The sequence below is a fragment of the Crinia signifera genome, chromosome 5, assembly GCF_055691185.1.
Source record: "Crinia signifera chromosome 5, ASM5569118v1, whole genome shotgun sequence".
Lineage (NCBI taxonomy): Eukaryota > Metazoa > Chordata > Amphibia > Anura > Myobatrachidae > Crinia > Crinia signifera.
The window spans coordinates 44,540,471-44,556,197 of NC_139221.1; positions in this window are offsets into that span (position 1 = coordinate 44,540,471).

A 15,727-nucleotide genomic window follows, 5' to 3' on the forward strand; every position below is an offset into this window, starting at 1 on the left:
TGGATGGCTTTATCTGTGGTCCATACATTTTTGGCTGAATGAAACCCAAACGGGTCGACCATTGAAGCTCATTAACTCCATCCATTAATACAAGAGATGGTACTAATTATGTTGCAATCCTTTTCCTCTGGAAAAATAAACAACCATTTGAAAGTGTTAACTTGTAATTCAAGGTAGACAAAATATTACAATCGGTTCAACCATGAACGTGCGATTGGATGATGACCATGTCGGTCTCTTCTAACAGCAAGAATGTTGTAGAGATAATGGGGATACTGTATGTATGTCTTGCTTTCTTGAGGGAGTCACAAGGGACACAAGCACCTAGCATTAGATAATCCTAGGAAAATCACATGAATTGACAGTGACTGACGAGAAAACTGAATCTTAAGAATCACTGATGAATCGGTTTAATTGGAATATGCAATTGAGCATCTCAAAGTTTCAAATGGGAATGTTTCCCGGTTGGTGAAGGTGAGAGGGATTTCATCTTGAATTTTTCCTGTACCAGAAATGTATTTGTCTGACAAAGATCCAGTAAAAGTCTCGGTACACCTAAAGCGTTGGGAACGCTAATAATGGGGCCCATACATCTACAGATCAATTGGGCTGATTGGAACAAAAATCTGGTAATATCTGAATGACAGCTTTTGGCAGCTTTCCGGCATTTCAAAGCAAATGGTCAACTGTCATTTGCTATAATCTATTACCAGGATTTAGTTCCATCCTGCCCAATCTGACAATCGATCTGTAGATGTATGGCCAGCTTTAGTTAGATCTGCTGACTGAGGACGGGCAATCAAAAATGCGTTATTGGCAGGAATCCAACTTTGGAAAGGATGATGTGCCATGAAATAGGACTCTAACTGGACGTGCTCTTGAGTAACCGGGGCTCAATCAAGTGCTACTAGCCTGACTGGAGTCATTGTGTACATTTAACTTGGAGTGTAATTTGGGGGGTTATTCTGGTTGATTTGCAAGGCTGCAAATTTGCAGCCTTGCGAGTCCACCAAACCCGCCCGCCCCCCCACGCAGCGTGTGTCTCCGACCATCAAAAGATGTGAAAGGTGCACGTATATAAAAGTGACTTTCAAGTCACTTACATATGCGTGCACGCTAAGACAGAAATGGGTGAGCAGCTGACATCCGGTGATGTCAGTTGCCTACCCCCCCCAACCTGCATCACTGCCTCATTAGCAGGAGAATGCCCTTGAAATGCCAATGCCTCTCTCCGCCGCCTGCCTGCTGTCCTGGTTGCATCTACACATGCGCACACCATCGGTCCCCGGTGCCAACGGATTTGAACAACCCCCCTTGATTTGTTTTATCAGTATTACGCTATGGTATGAACTATTTTTATTTGTATGAATCCCAGTTTGCTGTACTCGGAAGAATGAATAATTATTTTGGAAGAAGTTCCTGTTTCTTCCTTTTAGAGTGACCACTCTTATGCTATCTTATCCTAAAATGACAGGGGCTATAGAAGGTAAACTTAATACCAAATTATCCTTTTGCAGTCCACAGGGTTTTTTTTTTTTTGCAATTCAATCTGGTTTTTAAATGAATTGTAATATATATATATATATATATATATATATATATATATATATATATATATATTTTTTTTTTTTTTTAAATGGTCTACATTGAATGTTGAACGATGTTAATGTTCTTATTTTAAAGTAGCTCACCACTGGATCTGCTACTAGGGCTGACAAGACGTTGGGCTTGAATGGGTTAATAATCCGTGCGTATTTATCCTTATTTGGTGGGGATAAATGAAATGTAATACTCCTGTCATAACAAATGACCTTAGTAAATCTGGTATGTGGAAGCCTTCAGTCTGTTCACTTTTGATCACTATAAAGAATTTCACTTCTGGCGGATCGTCTTACAAGTATTAACCATATTACACCATAAGAGGCATATCTTTTTGTTGTTTTGAACATTAAGGATATCAAAGCCGCACCACGCCAGAATATCTTCCTATTTACATATCTATTTGAAAAAGTATGCATAGCACTTCACTTTTTCCACATTTTGCTATGTTAGTCATTTTCCCCTGAAAATTGTACACATTATACCCCACAATGACGTGAAAAGCATCGTTGCACAGCCATTTTCAGATCTCTACAGAGATTTTCAATTGGACTCAAACCTGAGCTCTGGCTGCACCACTCAAGGACATTCAGAGTTGTCCTGAAGCCACTCCTTTGATATCTTGGCTGTGTGCTTAGGATCATTGTCCTGCTGAAAGAATTAAAGATCGTCCCAGTCTGAGGCCAGGAGCGTTCCTGAGCAGGTTTTCATCCAGGATGTCTCTGTATATTCTGCATTTCTAACTAGTCTCACAGTTCCTGTCACTGGAAAACATCCCCAAAGCATGATACTGCCACCACCACCACCATGCTTGACTGTAGGTATGGTCTGGTGATGAGTGGTGCCTGGTTTCCTACAAACATGATGCCTGGCATTCACGCCAAATATTTGAGTTCAATCTTTGTCTCATCAGACCAGATCATTTTGTCTGAGAGTCCTTCAGGTGCATTTTAGCAAACTCCATGTGCTTCCATGTATTATTATTATAAGTTTATTTATAAGTGTTTTTCAGCGCCGTACAAGGGAACAGTACAGGGAGACAAAACGTAACATTACAGAAAATAAATAAAAAAAATAGAGTACAATTAAAAAGAGCACCACAATTCAATGCACGTTACAGCTTAAATGTAAGTAGTGAGGACTTGATAAACATACTACTAGGGGCTGGTGGCCAAAGAGTATGTGGGCGAAGATGGTCTCTGAGTACTTGAGTATGGGGGAGCTGTGAGTGAAATGTGAAGAGAAGAGGGCTTTGACAATAGGAGGGAAGATGGCTGCTCTGAGGAACTTAAAATCTAGTAGTAAGGGGAGACAGACAGATTACATGAGGTGAAAGCAAGTGGGAGGTGGCTTGATAGCAGGATGTACGCAGGCAGAGATTGGTCAAGGTTGGAGGACCAGCCTCAGGACTAAGTTATGCAGCGGAAGGGTATGCTTTGATGAATAGGTGAGATTTCAGTGCCCGTTATTATTTATATTTGTTCTTGTAGGTAGAGAGGAAATGTTCCTTGAATTTAAAAATATAGTAAACTAAGGACATCATGAAATGGATCAGAACTTTATGGACTACTAGGACACAAACTACTGTGGTTCTAATAACGCCTCACTATTTTTGATTTCTGATCACACCAAAATCATGTGGTAGAGGATAGAGAAGCACTCTCTTTTTTGTGGGGCACACTTTATAAAACTTAATGTTTAATTATTCATTTTTAAAACATTTAATAATTAGATAATATGACATACACAGGACACATACAAACATATAAATTGAATGATACTTATGAATACATTAAATCTTTGATCATTCAACAGATAATACATTTTTTGAACTAATCAAATAATCTTAAATTGTCAAGGACTGTCACTCAGATAGTGATCACATATATGATCATGCCAAAGCATACCTGTAGTATAGTAGAGATTGATTAATACATGTACTGTATAAAAATGTTCAACACTCTCCCTGTTAGATGAACCCCATGTACTCAGACTGCTTGTCCTGGGTGGGTGTTGTAAGAAGGTAACTTCTTTTGAATGATGATGTATGCACTGTACGTGCCCCCCACCCCCTTCAATTTCTGGGATCTATAACATTTACATGCAAGAGCTACTAAAGGTTGAGCCTTAAATTACAAGGCATTGGAATAGGTACTTGGAGACTAAGTGGGTAATTCAATTTTCCGTGATAGCCGGCATCACTAGGGATTTTGTATCACCTGAAATGCAAAAAAAAAATGTCCCTGTTAATTGTTTGTTTGCGCCCACAATTGCTTAAACATAGTCCTAGAACTTTTGCCTGGATCTGTGTTTACACATTAAGAAAAATGGGGTAATTGAATCCCACCCCCACCCCAAAAAAATACATTTTAAATGAAATAATACTGCTAATAAAGGACAAGGCCTATGAATTTGTCAATTCATGGTCAGTTCAGCCATGAAGTCCTCAATATGTAATCAGGGCCGGCAACAGAAATCTTGGAACCCTGTACACTGATATTTCTCCACTTAGTCCCAAACCCACACAACCCTCTTCTGCATGAGCTTCACCTAACCTTTCCAGATCCTGCTTTCAGGTGCAGACTTCTCTCGTTCTCCATCCTGCTGGCCTGGCTCCTGCTTCCTGCTGGCTCCTGACTGCTGCTGGCCTGCCTTGACTTGTCACTTACACAAAAGAATGCAGAGCACTGTGTGCAGGCAGGGCAGGTTGTTTGCAGAACATGGAACAGCATGCGCATTAAAAGTACAGGAGCCAGAGACTGAGGCCACGGCTCCAGCGGTCGGTATGGCCGTGCGCCTGCTTGCAGTACAGAATGAGCGGCAGGTGGACATGGCCCTGGGCTGTGTGCACACACAGAGTAGATGTATCTGAGGGCCGAGCGTCTGCAGGCAGTGGGGCACACACACAGTAGATGGCAGTGGCACACAGTCAGACTCAGCCACACATAGATGGCGCACAGTAGACGGCCGGGGCCACTGACAGGCAAGCTAGTACAGGCAGCAGCCGGGCTGGGCACAGAAGCTCTGGGGCCCTTCAGATTGACGGGGCCTGTAAAACCTGTCCCCCCTTGTTGTTGGCCCTGTACGTAATGTAAGGTTATGGGAGGGTACAGATGCCCAGAAACCACACATACAATAAATATGCTGCTTCAAAGTCCCTTCTCTGCTGGAGATTTCTACTGTCCCGATACAAAAAAATTATAAAAAATCTGCTGAAGAATTCTAATTTGGAAAGGAATGATTCAAACACGCACCTACTCCATAGTTGCTGAATTTGTGGCTGCCCCCTCCGGGAGAGGGCAGCCAGCTCAGTATGGCAGGGGGGTGGGGCCAATTCCGGGAGTAAAAAGGGGCAGTGCGGGGGCATAGCCATGGCCGTGATTAACTGTTTAGGGGCGTGGCCAAAGTGATCGCATCACTTTAGCCACGCCCCCGCCATGCAATGCTGGTATTTTATGCATTGTACTGCAATCACATAATTTCACCCACGGACCCCCCCCCCCCCCCCCCCCCCCCTGCCGAGGCACAGGTCCAAAACAAATGAAGAGCCTTAAATACTTATTTGACTTGAATCTATTGAAATTATATCACAAAGTAAGACAGATGGTCAGATCAATTCACATTTGGCTTGCCCTGACCGGCCCGGTATCAGTCAGACTGCTAATAAATGAATTGCAAAGGGTTTTATGTTTTTGTGTTACTGTGTCAGTAGTGTTGTTTTGTGAATAGCGCTCCCTTATTTAACCATCCTCACCCCTGTTCCTGTGTTGCTTGTTCCTACATTCAGATATGATTAACATGCTGTATATACAGTTATTTTTCTGTACATTTCCTGCAATTCTCGTTCTATTGTGTCTTATATTGTGACAAACACGTCAGCAGCAATTATCCCTGGAGGATGTGACATGTACAGTATCACTTGAAAACATCCAGATTCTATATTTGTCCATAATACCAGTCCAGGCCTACAGTATGTGGATACTCCCTTTTCACATCAGTTTGTTTTTGTGGTCTGTAGTATTTAGGAGAATGTTCCCCTGCCAATATTTGCATCTCACAGCGGTCAGTATACATCAGTCTCTAGAGCAGGGCTGGGCAACACCGGCCCTCCAGATGTTAATGAACTACACATCCCAGGATGCTTTGCATTAGTTTTGCTACGTGGCCATGCTGAAACTGATGCAAGGCATGCTGGGATGTGTAGTTCATCAACATCTGGAGGGCCGGTGTTGCCCAGCCCTGCTCTAGAGAGTATCCAATTAGCTGAGATCATTCTGTGGCCATGAAAAATGTGGGTCTTTTGCATTTTTTGGTACTAGTTTCACGGCGCCACTTACGTAGTCAGAGTAGTGTCCCTGTCAGCATCGTGTTCCCGCAGCCAGAGTAGTCAGCTTGTGTCTGTGTACGTTTGCGGCTAACCGGAGCTTACGCAGTTAGTGTAGTCAGTCAGCATTACGCAGTTAGCGTAGTCAGTCAGCGCTGTGTTACCGCGAGCAGCGTAGTCAGTCAGCGTACTGTCACTGTGATTTGACAGTTAACATGTGTCATCATTATTGTTTCAGATGGATGACATGAAAAAGTGTGAATGTGTTCCTGAAACACCCCCTCTATCCACATCAGCCCACAGCGTGGTAAGCAGACGCGGTACACGTACTCTCAACCTGTTCATACCCCCACTATCCACGTCGGCGTGGAGTTGATTTTATAAAGTGTGGCAAGCGCAGCGAGCCACCGAGCCTGAGGCGAGCGCAGCGGAAAACGAGCCTGAAGCGTGGCGAGCGGACACAGATTACGTCCGCTCGCCATGCTTCGGGCTCGGTGGCACGCTGCGCTCGCCACACTTTATAAAATCAACTCCACACCAATGTGGATAGTGGGGGTATGAACAGGTTGGGAGGACAAGTACCGCTGCGCTCACCACGCAGGGGGTTTGAAATGGAGGCATTTTCCAGTATGTAAAATGGAGCACTGGCAAATGCGTCCTTTATTGTGCATGAGAGGCACTTGCGCCCGCACCCCCCCCCTTTGTGCACAAGATGCACGCGCGACCGAACCCCTAACCCTGACCGTCTCCCTGAAGCGGACACAGGCAGGGTTGCCGTACCCTGTTGCACAAATTACTGAGAGGCACTTGCATATGAGACGCTCGTGCGTCCCAGGCAGATGGAGCACCTCGCTGTCAGAGCGCCTCTCCGCCAGCATCTGCCAGCGCAGGGGATCTGGTGGTTACCGGTGCTGTATGACAGGCGCTCACTAGGCTTGCCAGGGACACGCTGTATGAGGGGCACTCACTAGGCTTGCCAGGGACAGAGCTGCAGCTCGCGGGGACACGCTGTATGAGGGGCACTCACTAGGCTTGCCGGGGACAGGGCTGCAGCTCGCGGGGACACTTCACTGACTACGCTGGGCTGCCATTGGCCTATGCTGACAGTGTAGCATAACATGGTGCGTGAAACTACACAAGTACCCATTTTTTTTAGTAAACAATGAAAACATGCAAAAACTATTTTAAAAAGTCTCATGCAGGTTTAATATATTGAGAAAGAAAAAGATAGCAAAGGGAAAAAGAAAAGAGGAAGAAGAGTAAAATAGAGGGGAAGGACGATAGGGTCAAGGGGGCCAACCTGACCGGACACAACTATAGCAAGACAACATGATTCGCCAACAATTGGAAATGAGAAGGGAGCCTGTGTGTCGAAAAGCCAAGTTCTAGGCTAGTCAAGTACAAGAGATAAATTCAAGGGGTGATAAGGAGAGATAAAAGCCCAGCCAATCAGCTCCTTACTGACTTTTTTCAAACACAAACTGTAACATGGCAGTTAGCAGGTGATTGGCTGGACGTTTATCTCCTTCTCACCCTTGCATTTATCTCTTGTTAAGGCTTAATACATTTATCTCTTGTTAAGGCTGCCCATCATAGCTACCGATTCTGTGGGTGCTCAAGGGCCCGAGCACCCATGGAAATTGATGAGCAATTAACTTGCTAATTTGCAGCTGCAGCACCCACATCGCCAGCCCTGCCGCCTGGCAAACAGTATGCCGGGAAGAGTGTATTCTGTCCACTCCTTAGTGACCCGGCGGCTGCTGCATAAACGATGCTGCCCAGCGCCATTAACAGAGCTGACAGAAGCATCTTCCCGGCATTCCTGTGCATGGGGGTACGTACAGTTATCATAGAGAAACAGCTGCCGGTCCTCAAGTTATGTGTAAAAAGGTTAACTCTGTTGCCGTAATTTGAATATTGTAGACAACTGTGCTGCATATTGGTATTATTTTGTGGCCACACCCCTTCCCCTTGAAGCCACTCCCATATATATTTGGCTTGAGCACCCACAAGCAAAAACATAAATCGGCACCTATGTGCCCCATTGTATCATCTGTAAAACAGCTTATAAGGATTTTCTTTTATACGGACACAGATGGAACTGGAGGGAACAGTAGTATAGATATCCGTCCAGTCTTTATTGTCCACGTTTTCTCCCAAGTCGGTCTCCGAGGCTCTCTCATGAGAATCTCTATTATCCGGGGATGATGGTAAAAAGAAAGTATATAGGGTAGAAATAAGACCTTTTAGTAGAAGTCCCCTGTAGCGCTAGACCCTCTATAGTTGTGAGAGATCTATGGTTAAGCTATGAAATTATTTTAGAATGAAAATGATGAATTTGTAAATATTGAAATAAATGTTCATGCTGGGTTTGAAAATGTAGTGGGGATATAGAGTTATGGAGAATGTAGGGAATGACGCATTTTGCGTTCTATCGTAATATTGTTTGAAATTTGGAAACCCCAGGCCTCCACATGAGGTGTTTCTACATTACAGTGCGACCCTAGGTCGCATTTCGACCAAATGAATAGTTCAGTGGTGTGTTGAAGATGTTTTGAAAACAAAACGGTACACAAACAGGCAATGTTTGAAATAAATACAATAAACTAGCTAAGCGGTTCATTTTAACGACATTAACCCAGCTGATCCAAGAGATATGACAACCTCCCCAGGTGTTGAGATCTTTCTGGATCTGCACTAGCAATTTTGGTTAGTTGGCTTGGAAAAGTTGACAGTAGTGTTTGGTGATGGAGACTCCTAGGTATGTCAATTGGCGTCTATTTCACAGAAAGTGCAAAGATTGTTCTAAAGTACCTTTCACGTATTGTGGAATTTTAAAGTCAAGGACCTCTGTTTTTTGTGTGTTCATTTTATATCAGAAAGTGCACCAAAATCTTCTATCTCACAAAATAAAAGATTAGACAAAGAATGGGCGGGGTCTGATATCGTAAGCAAAATGTTGTCCGCATACAGTGCTATTTTATATTCTACGGACCCAACTTTAACGCCCTTAATCCCAATATAAACACCTCTATCCTATTATACTGGCTAGGTATAAAACCGACTTGATAAAGATGTACCAGTTTAGGAAGGGGCCCATTCTGCATGCTAAAATTTTTGCATATATTTTGATATCTATGTTTAAAAATTAGATGGGCCTTTAATTAGTAAAGAATTCTGTATTGTGGCCTGGTTTCTGAATTACAACTATACTAGCCAAGGAGGTCAATGGGTCCAAAGATGCACAATCTTAAGAACAGTGGCAATTTTTTTTTATAGTATTGGGGTGAGAACCCATCAAGGCCGAGGGTCATAGATGCCTTGAGTCCCTTAATGGCAGAAATAATATCTTTCTCTGAAATATCTGCATTTAAGTTCAACAGTTGTTTCTCAGTAAGACGGGAGCAAATTACCGTAGAAAGCAGACAAGGCAGGCACGTCCCTGGTGAGTCAAAGAGAGGGGCAGATTATATAAATTATGGTAGTATTTTTTTTTTAAATTGAGTATTTTTTTTATTGGTTTTTTAAACATAAACAAAACAAATTAGCATGGAAGTCCCGACAGAGGCACAATAGTTACATATCAATAAGCACAAACAGTAATTTGTACGTATACTGAGCATTAGGATTACAGCAGTCATGAAAGTGAAAAAATGACAAAGTCTTGGCTCCCTTCACCCATATAATTACAGCATAGTTGCCCGAAGGCGCCATCCAGACAACCAATAGAACAGGATCTATAGGAGCATATTTGTGCAGTGATAAGTTTAAAAAATGTACTGCAACTTCATGGTTCAAAATGAGCTGGCAATAAATTGCCTCCTGCCAAAACCTCCACACCAAATCCCAAATAAACCTATCTAATGCTACTGAAATAAAATCCCCAAAAGAACCCCAAAGCAACCCTCCCCATAAACCCCCACCCTGTATAACCTATCCCCAACTCAGGCATACCTGGAGCCCATCCCACTAACTCCTATCCCACTAACTACACTAACTAAACCAACCCATGACTTAAATTATGGTAGTAGGTCAGGGTTGCCGACTTTCTTATTCTCCTCTCCGGGAGAAGCCCGGAGAGGAGAGTTTCAGTAGCCGCTCAGGGGGTGGGGCTTAAGCGTGACATCACTAAGCCCCGCCCCCATGCTGGCAAACCAGCGAATTCAGGGATCTCCGTTAAGGGGGCGGGGCTAAAATGACGCAATTGTGTCATTTTAGCTCCGCCTCCTCCTCTGTGACCCGAGGATTGCAGCATTTTAATGCCGCGATCCGGGGGTCAACGGGGGTCCCCCCTAAATCCGGGAGGGTTGCCCACCCTTCCGGGCGGCCGGGAGGGGGACCCGATTTTCGGGAGACTCCCGGAAATTCCGGGAGGGTCGGCAACCCTGTAGTAGGTTTGATTCTCAGAGGCTATCTTTTCAGGATCGTAAGTAGTTGTCCGTGATCGTTGCACTCGAATTTTATTAATCAAGCCTGCCACCCACTTTTGCGTGAGCTTACTTGCTGAAACAGAGTCTGCTTTATCCATTTTAGCATAAGTTTTCTGTTTAAGATTTTTCAGAATGTAAGCAGATTTACGTGAAAGAATGGTATTGAGTCTGCCGATAAGGGTAGTTATCTGAGAGAGTAGAGCAGGCATTGGGCACTGTTTGTGTTGCTCTAATAATTGCGATATCTCAGTTTCCAATAGAATGATTTCTGATTGAGCTTGTTTCCTGCGATATGAGTCTACAGGTCCCCATACACGGTCCGTTTAAGGGATCCGTTCGGGACTTAAATAGTACACATCGCATCGCATGCCTTGCGATGTGTAGCTAGTACAAAAAGTATGTGCAGCACATACTTTTTGTACCGTACTATGTGATGCGTCGGAGCGCGCATCGCATAGTACAGAACGGAGCAGGACACAACGGAGGGTGTATGGGCTCCTTACCTCTAATGGTAGCTTTATGAGCTTCCCAGATTGTACCCATGTAAGCTCAAAATAATCAATTATAGCAGATTTGACATCCTGAATAGTGGATGGGTCAAGCAACAAGGTGTCATCAAGACGCCAGGTTCGAGGTCTATGGTGGAAGTGGAATAGGTTTAGAAAAAGATATGTGTCTGAGTGATCTGTCCATGAAAAGGGTGTTATGCCTGCCTGAGTGACCGTAGGTGCAAGTAATCGAGAACCTAACAGATCTATATGGGAGTAAATTTAGTGAGGGACAGAGAAGTTTGTATAATCTCTAGCATAAGATGCCAGGTATCCAATAAAGACCACCTATTCATACCGTCACCTAGAATTCTAGCAATTTGTAACACTTCTGGTGAGTTTTTTAACAGTGTCAGTGCAGTTTTATCAAGGGTGGGATCTAAAACGGCGTTAAAATCTCCACCGATGATAAGGTGACCTTCAAAGAGTCTTTCTATTCATCTAAATAAATCTGAAAAAAGGAGAATTGACCAGCTTTTTCTTAGGGGCAGGAAGCACATTAAAATAAAACAAACCGAAACTAACTACCTAACTGAAACAAAATAGCTAGAAATAGTAGCTAACCAGTCCTCACAGAGGACCTACCTGGGCAGCGGTACAGCGGATGGCAGAGGACTCCTCCATAATGCCGGCACCTGTGATCAGCAGCCTGCCATTGAACCTAACCAGGTTTTTATACCGCTCTGGCATCTATCCGCCGCACTGGAAGTGCGTAAGCGGAAGTGACATCAATGGAACGCACGCTGCACCGCTGTAGAACGCAGCACCATGCCGGTCCTGGAAGTAGCTGCACTAACCCGGCTTGTACAGGAGCACGGATCCCGCAAGTCCAACCTGCTTCTTTTAGGATGCCAGTCACCTTGCATGTCCATGTTAACCAGCCCGGACGCATATAGGGTATCGGTGCTGCCACCCTAGACCCGCTGCCCAGTCACAGCAGCGCACAGCACACCGTGAGTAACACAAAATAAATAAGCTGACCTAACTCAACCTGCTACTACTTAGAAGAGAAAGGAAAAAAGACTGAGGGTGCAAGGGTGAAGCGTACTTATATATGTGGTGTGGGTGGATCCTAGGGGAAAAAACCTGCCTGTCTATAAGGAGGAGGAGGGGTTAAAACCCAAAGTTATGGCTACCATGAAGTAGGAAGAAGTAAAAACTGTTTTTCATGAGAAAATGCATAGGTCTTGCAATAAGCTGAGATGGTCTTGGTGAGAAACCGTGCGAGATCCCAGCCAAACTTTGATGTCTTTTATATTATTTAGAGAGCATGGTTTTTCCCCTTTTAAAAAACGGAGGAGTTCAGCCGGCATCTCACTCGGTTTCCGAACTTGGATTCTATTACATGTGGCCCAAAGTATCTCTAAAAATCACTACAAATACCTACGTATTCAGCTCCCCCCCCCCCCCCAAACATTTTACATTGTGAATTGGAGTACTATGTTTAAAAATAAAACCTAATCATGGGTTGCCCTTTTATACATGAGATAATCTTTGCACTTTGGATCCTTGATTTATTTTTTATTTCCATTTGGCAAGATTTATTACTTCCTATTCAAAATCTCGCTCCTGTTTTTGATCCTAATTTTACACTTATGCACTAAATACATTGCAACATCAATATCACTGATTCTTTATGCAGTATCTGCAGAAATTATATTAATGTCAGTGTCGACAAGATGTATGCTGGTATTTTTAATGTCTACATAATGTTTATGTTGACATTACAGTATGAATATAAGTAACAAGACATTGGTTCCTCCAGCACACTGAGTGGTATTGGTAACCAATCTTGAACACTACATGATAATAGAATTCAGAGATATTGGTTACATATACCTGCGCAGGTGTATGCTATGCCCCCAAGCCACGTCAAGGCTTCTCTGTATATTGGGGGTCCCTAGCGCTATATCTAGGTGCAGGGTGTGGCACCCCAAAAACTATCATAAGCTAGGAAGCCCAGTGCGGCACGCCAGTGAGATACTATAGTGTTAATAATTAGTGATAGGAAGCCGAAGCTATATATAAAGAGAGAGAGAAAATAAAAAATGGAATGCAATTAAATAGGAGAGAGATAGTGTTAGTGAGGGAAAAGTGTTAATAGAATGTAAGGGCATGCCGCACTAAAGCCACCCAGCTCAACCAGTCCAGGGGCACCGCACCCCACACCACCGTTACCCTAAATTGGGTCTACGATTAACCAGCAAAGAGCCACATGATAATGGCTCCTTACTTGATATATCTGAACTAAGAGCTACCTACCTTGGAGCAACCCCAGACTACTCCATGTGGCATATCAGGACACACATCTTCGCCTAATACAAGCTCCCTTCTGTCTCTAACAATATACATACAGATAGTGGTAGATGCTCAAATTAGTTCAGTAATACCATTCAGGTGCATGCAAGGGAGGGGTTAATACTTAGTAAGTAACAAGACATTGGTTCCCCCGGCACACTGAATAGTTTTAGCAACCAATCTTGAACACTACATGATAGTAGAATTCAGAGATATTGGTTACATATACCTGCGCAGGTGTATGCTATGCCCCCAAGCCGCGTCAAGGCTTCTCTGTATATTGGGGGTCCCTGGCTTCCTATCACTAATTATTAACACTATAGTATCTCACTGGCGTGCAGCGCTGGGCCTCCTAGATATAGCGCTAGGGACCCCCAATATACAGAGAAGCCTTGACGTGGCTTGGGGGCATATCATACACCTGCGCAGGTATATGTAACCAATGTCTCTGAATTCTATTATCATGTAATGTTCAAGATTGGTTACTAATAGCACTCAGTGTGCTGGGGGAACCAATGTCTTGTTACTTACTTAGTATTAACCCCTCCCTTGCATGCACCTGAATGGTATTACTGAACTAATTTGAGCCTCAACCACTATCTGTATGTAGATTACAGTATGAATGTCAACAAAATATGCGGAATGAGTCAGTGCCAAGTTTACTAGCGTTTGGAAGCACAGCATTTTTCAGAAGCCATTGTCTTCTATTCAGTTGTTAACCACAGGTTATGCACAGTGGAGGATCACATTGCGGCTTTCACTGCTAATAAAAACATCAGCAACAAATGCATGTCAAACCAGTTTGCCTGTGACAGGGGTTTTGACGCGCAATGTAACTAGTGTAGTATACCCAGCCACAGTGTTTAGGAGCAGAAGACCAGTACTGCTGCAGTTGGACTTAATGTATAAGGCTGGCCATACACACGCAGATTTATCTTCAGATCTGGCTGGTTGGAACAAAAACATGGTTATGGAGGAGAGCAAATGACAGTTGATCATTTGCTTGGAAATGCTGGAAAACTCCCTTAAGAGTATCTATATGAATGGCTGACATTGACATAAGGTTGACATAGCTATGCCATCCATTTGGACTGTAATTGGGGATGGAAAAGAGGCCCAAAGCATGGAGAGCGAAGCGTGAAACTATTTGGGGTTACACTTATGTTGACCTATATGTTTGTTGACCATTGCAATGTCAATCTTTTTATTGTGTGGACTCTCTGTCTATTTCAACATTGACCTTTTGGTGTCGACCTTTTGATTCTCTATCTAGATTCTAGATACTGTTGATCCTTAATTTGGAACCATGTACAAGTAGCTAAACCTATCACTGCATGCGCAGAGTCAGTTTCTGGAATTGGAATAAGGTCGTCCGGGATTATTCCGGACAGTCTGGTAATGAAGACCGGAGTCCGGAGGGGTGGCATTCCCAAACTACACAATGTCCAGAAATAGGCAGCTTTTAACACTGGGCCTTATTCTGGTTGGTGCGGTTCTGTCCGCGTGCGGTCGGACGGCCGATGTTTGCGCATGTGCAGAGGCGTAACCGCGCATGTGCGAACGCCGCGCACGTCCGAATACGGCGTGAATTCTGTACAGAAAACGATCGGTTGGAACACTCCGAACAGGGGGTGGAGAGGGGCGTGAAGGGCTGTTTGGGCTCATTACCATATGCATACACTCCCATTCCCATGAAAACACTTGGCGTACGTATGGTAATGCGGCCCTGATGCACGTGTGGGGGGCGGACATATGACATAGCCGGATGCCAGCTGCCCGCCCATATCCCTGCTTTTGCATGGAGAAATGCCCGAGTGGTCTGGAGCACTCGGTGCTGCCTGACCACTCGGTCCTGCATTCATCTGCGACCATCGAATGATGGGGGAGGTTCCCACAGATGGAGGAGGTGTTCACATGAAAAATCCACTTGCGGTCCGTTCCGTCGGCGTCTTACCGCATTCGGACGATGTGAGCGATCCGTACGGAAGGCGGGGCTAAGAACGCTCGGTTCCTGTCTGAAAATATGCATCCGACCGAATCAACCAGAATAAGGCCCACAGTATCAGTGGGATGGATCAGGAATGAATCAGCCAAGTGACAATTGTCAGCATCATCAGTTGGGGATTTGCACCCACAAGTTAAATTCTCTTGGACAGCTATGTACGCTTGTTGCGGTGGGTACGCCAATGGTTAAACGCCACCTCTATATGTAACGAGGCTTCTGTCTTAACATAGTGATTGATTGATGAAATAATAATTCCCCACATAGTTTATACAAAAAAATACCCCTGAAAATACATACTTACTCCCAATGCTACAATAGCCCTGGGCCCAGAATGTTCCCTATGGTGGCCAGATACTGTATGTGCTTATACACAAAGGATCCCTCCCAAAACAGACAATAAGACAATAATGCCTCTCTTGCACCACCATCACAATTAACTTAATTTCCCTTGGTTAAGAACTTTCCTTGCCCCCTAGCCTGTAAAACCCTATGCAAATTCAGCAGTGCAGCTACACACCAGGAA